The sequence below is a fragment of the Ursus americanus genome, unplaced genomic scaffold, assembly GCF_024610735.1.
Source record: "Ursus americanus isolate L20-20 unplaced genomic scaffold, mUrsAme1.1.p SCAF_167, whole genome shotgun sequence".
In the NCBI taxonomy this organism is placed as follows: Eukaryota; Metazoa; Chordata; class Mammalia; order Carnivora; family Ursidae; genus Ursus; species Ursus americanus.
Window position 1 is genome coordinate 97,501 of NW_028273749.1, and position 5,172 is coordinate 102,672.

The window sequence follows — 5,172 nt, forward strand, 5'->3', positions numbered from 1 at the left end:
AGACCCAGGTGGTGATAACCGCCCACAGACTCTGTTGACCTCAACAGGTGATTCCTGTTCTCATGTGGGTGATCTTTGTTTATCTCCACAGAGGTGATTAGTTTGGGGAACAAATAAAACCACTCAGAACAAGAACCCGACCTCCCCCTTCCCACACCTTTTGATGCAGATCTTCGTGGACGCACGGACCGGATGGATGGATGGATGGATGGATGGAGGGAGGGAGGGAGGGAGGGACCGAACGAACGAACGAACGAACGAACGAACGAACATCGGTCCACCACCGGCCCGTTCACCTACCTACCTACCTACCCACCCACCCACCCACCCACCCACCTACCTACCTACCTACCAACCTACCAACCTGCATCTGCTACATTTTTTTCCTCACACATTTTCAAAGTGGAGATACAATTCGCACGCCATGATTCACATCCTCTTGAAAGTGTACGGTTCGGTGGCCTTTTTTATTTTTTTTAAAGGTTACTCACAAAGCTGCACGACCCGCACCGCCATTTCCAGAACATTTCCGTCACCTCAAAAAGAGACACCCCCCACCCCTCCCCCTTCCCGTCCGCGCCTCCCCCCCCCCACCCTCAACCTCACCCTGACCCTCACCCCGGCTCTCTTCACCATTCTCCCCCAACAGCCTCTGATCTGTTTGCTCCCTCCCTCTAGGATTGGGCTATTCCGTCTGGCTCTTTCCTACCCATGGGATCCCTAAGGCATTATGTCACCCTGGCTGTCTGGTTCCTTTCACTTAGCGTCATGTTTTGGGGGGGCTCACCCATGTGTTTGCATGGATCCGCGCTTTGCTCCTTTGTACGGCGTCTTCGTTTTCCACGATGAGCCATGAAGATGAGTGGAACGACTGAATGATTTTCCCCTGACCCTTTCTCTTAAAACTGGAAGCGGTGGAAAAATAGTATCCTCTCCGGGGACAGAAGTCCTAGCACCATCAGCAGATGCTGTGAGAAAGTGTTTTGCACGCTCTCACGTTGCCGCCTTCTTCCTTGGAAAAGGATTCACGGGCTATCCTGTACCCCTCGAGGCCATACAGATCTCATGCTCCTCAGTGGCTGTGGTCGTGTGTGTTGGATCGCGTGGCGCCCCCCACCCCCCCACGGAGAGCTACCGCCGCTTCATCTTCCTAGGCTCGTCCAGGAGTGAAATGAACAGCAGAGCGCTTTTCCCGACAGGCGGGCCCAAGCCGTTGACTGGGAAGGTTTCAAAGCCGTTCCCAGATGCTGCACATCTGGCCGGAAAGGAGGCAGGCTGTGAGGTTTGGGGTAGGGTGCTGCCTCTGTCCTTCCGCCATCCGTCGCCGTCACTGTGGAAAGCTATTTGTCGTGGAGGTGTGGCTTGCCATAGACATCCTGCCAGGGGCCGTGGGGCTTTTCGAGCTTTTCATTATTATCATTTTTGGTGGTGGTGGTGGTGGTGGTGGTGGTGGTGGTGGTGGTGGTGGTGGTGCTGCTGCTGCTGCTGCTGCTGCTGCTGCTGCTGCTGCTGCTGCTGGTTCACGTAAACTCTACACCCAACGTGGGGCTCGAACTCAGGACTCTGAGATCAAGAGTCAGCGCGCTCTACAGAGAGCCAGCCAGGTGCCCCTGAGCTTTTCGTAACCTACGGAGAGCACAGGTTTCGTGCCCCACCCCACCACCCCCCCATCCCCACCCCCGCCCCCCCACCCCCGCCTTACGTACCTGTGCACGGACTCGGTTTGGCCATAGCCTCGCCTCGGGTGCCCTTCAATGTTTCCAAACGTCGGCACTGCCCACCCTTTCCCCCCCAACCCCCCCCCCCCCCGCCCCTTCCCAGAAGAACTCACCTAGCTCGAGAGTTTCCGGGTTGCCTGGACACCTGAAATTGTGGGGAGAGTGGCGTTCCTGGAGAGGGGGCATGGAACACGGAAGCTCTGCCCCCAAGAGGACTGAAGGACGGAACCGGACTAGATCGGTTTCAAAGTCTTCCTTAGCATCCGTGCCGAATACATTCCGATGGCAGGGGCCTTCCCAACAGCTTTTGGTGTGCCCGACGCACGGAAGACCGTATCCTGCCGATCTTGTGACATGTCTGCAGAGAAAGAGTGTCGGCCTCTCGGAAAATAGAAGCCGTGAATGCAGACTGCAAGGTGGAAGAATTGGATTCCATGAAATAAGGGACCCTTTAGGGAAGACCGTGCCCATCTATCGGGGTTTTGTGGGTTTGCGTTTTGTCATCACTGATGTGAAAGCATCTTCTTAGCCATCGGGAGGGAAACCTCCACGAATTCGTACATTCACGTCACACGGGGTTTGTGGGATTCGGTGGATCTGAGATCCACCCGGAGAATTCTGGCTCCTTGCCACGGAGCTGGCTGCTCTGTGCCTTTAAAAAGGAATCCTGCCTTGAATTTGAATTCGGACGGGAACGTGATCGACAACCTTTTCATGCGGGGTTGGCCAATTAAATTTGCACTGTCTTACAAAGCAGAGATGGTGAAGGGTCATCCAAGTCCATTCTGGAAGTCAAGAGCTTTGGTATCAAGAGCCTGAAAAACGCATCTTCCCCTTCTTTTGGACGAATCCAATTCTAGGGGTCGATTCAAAGGAAATCATGTTTTAGACGCTAACACGTCAAGCTTACTTTTACAAAAATGTGCGTCGTGGCATAGGGTTTAGGAATCCCTCGTGGGAGACTGACAACCGTACCTCCCTTACCTCCTGGCACGTGTGCACCCTCACGTCATGTGCCTTCGATGCTCCTGCTATCTGGAGGTAGGCTCGATTGCTCTGTCCCCTGGTTTTGGACTGGGTCTTGGGACTTGTCTTGACCAAAAGAATAGACTAGAAGTGAAATTTTACTAGTTGCACAGCCACAGCTGAAGAGGTGGTCCGGAAGCGTGCTTGACCCTCTTGGCAGGCCGTCCCGAGACCTTCACGGAAGAGAGCCAGTCTAGCTGACTGGGCCATGAGAGGCATCGACAAGAGAGGCAACCCGGTGCTCGGCCAGCACCGACTGCAGACTTGGGAATGTGGCCAAGTTGCACCTTCAAACTCAGTTGACCCTCCAGCTGAAGGCCACTGCTGGAGTGAGCCCGGGGTACACCGGTAGAAACCACGTGGCCACCCAAGGCAAGCACCAGGAAATGATAAAGAGATGTTGTTTCAAGCCATTGCGGTGTTAGGGTGATACACCCTGAGGATCAGATCGCTGCACAGCAGCAATAGATACGGCGCGCGCACGCGCGCGCACACACACACACACACACACACACACACACACACACACACCGCCCCCCACGCACCCCGAACAGAAGTTGGAATTCACCTGAATGTCAAACAACAGCGGAATGGTGAAGTACATGATGCTCTAGTCACATGATAGAATAGAACGCAGATAGGACGCATTAGGATTGCGTAGACGGTTTGGAGGCACGGGATCGTGCAATGTGTTGTGTTGTGTTGTGTTGTGATACTTTGTGAAAAGCGGTATGAAATATTGGACGGACAATGGGCTCTCTCTTAGGAGAAGACACCAAATCATTTCAAAGGCTATGGATGGGGAAACCAGTTCTTCGATCTTTTCACTTCTGTTTCTCCCCCTACTCTGTTCTTTAGGATGATACTTCGGCCTCCTCCCCTTTCTCCAAGCCAACGACCATACATGCTTTTTTAACACATCGGGTCCTAAACGGAAGCAGAACTTTGGCTACTGGTCTTGGGAACGATTATTTTATTTCCTAGATTTATACCGATCTGCCCAACTTTCGCCTCTCATGGCTCTTCTCTCTCTGCGGGACAAGGGGAGAACACGGGTCTTACGATGAAAGAAGCCCACTTGGGAGGGACTGTCACTTGTGGAAAATGAAATCCGGGCAAAGTAGTGAAAGCAGGATCGATAAAGAATATGTTACAGGTTAAAGATATTCCGGTTTGATTCCCCCCCCCCCCCCAAGCAAGCAAGCACTCACTTTTGATGCCGTGGCTTTGTTCGTTCGTTCGTTCGTTCGTTCATTTTTTAAAAGATTTTATTTATTTATTTGAGAGAGAGAGAGAGAGAGAGAGAGAGAGAGAGCGGGAGAGCACAGCACGAGCTGGGTGAGGGGCAGAAGGAGAAGCAGGCTGTCCGCTGAGCAGGGAGCCCGATGCGGGGCTCAATCCCAGGATTCCGGGATCATGACCTGAGCCTAGGGCAGACACGCTCAACCGATTGAGCCACCCAGGCACCCCATCATTTATTCTTTGTTAAAGATTTTATGTTTGGGACGCCTGGGTGGCACAGCGGTTAAGGGTCTGCCTTCGGCTCAGGGTGGGATCCCGGTGTTGTGGGATCGAGCCCCACATCAGGCTCCTCCGCTATGAGCCTGCTTCTTCCTCTCCCACTCCCCCTGCTTGTGTTCCCTCTGTCGCTGGCTGTCTCTATCTCTGTCGAATAAATAAATAAAATCTTAAAAAAAAAAAGATTTTATGTTTATGTAATCTCTACAACCAACGTGAGGCTTGAACTCACCACCTCGAGATCAAGAGTCACACGCTCTACCGACCAAGCCAGCCAGGCGCCCCGATGCCATGTTTTAAATCTCTTTGCTTGCCTGCCTGCCTGCCTGCCTGCCTACCTACCTACCTACCTACCTATCTCTACATCCAACTGAAACTTTAAATCCATGAGGTGGGAGCTTCAGCTATCTGGTTGTTGCTGTATCCCGAACATAGAAGGACGTTTGCCATAGAATAGCACTTTCAATAAATCATCTGTTAAGTGAATACTGATCAAAGAAATTGTCAACTTTTAACATTTGTGGGCCCTGCTCCCGGGCCTTCACATTTACCCAGGTCCAAATGACTCCACAAAACCTCAACACGTGGGCTCTATTTCCGCGCTGAGCACACATTGCATGTTTGCTTCAATTAAAAAAAAAAAAAAAAAAAAATCAAGGGGTGCCTGGCTGCTGGCTGGCTCCGTCCTCCGTCGGGACTCGGGATTGTGAGTTTGAGCCCTATGTTGGGTGTAGAGATTACATAAACATAAAATCTTTAAAAAAGTTTTTTCAATCAAGCCCTAAAAAGGAGGTTTCCAAACATAAAGATGAGAAAACAAAAGAAAACCTCCCTGGCTCCCATAAGATCAGAGTCACACAGCCTTGCACACACTAAAAACAGAAAATAAACTCCGTGACTTTCTGCAGTG

At 51.9% G+C, this 5,172-nt stretch overlaps 1 long non-coding RNA gene across 1 annotated transcript in view; it reads left to right on the top strand.

Moving 5' to 3' along the window:
* LOC148106674 (uncharacterized) overlaps window positions 1-135 on the top strand; it is a 1,463-nt gene extending 1,328 nt beyond the window's left edge. Inside the window, exon 2 of the long non-coding RNA XR_015723639.1 lies at window positions 1-135. This exon is cut by the window's left edge and continues 309 nt beyond it. This is a non-coding gene — a long non-coding RNA (uncharacterized LOC148106674).
* Window positions 136-5,172: the final 5,037 nt, after the last annotated feature.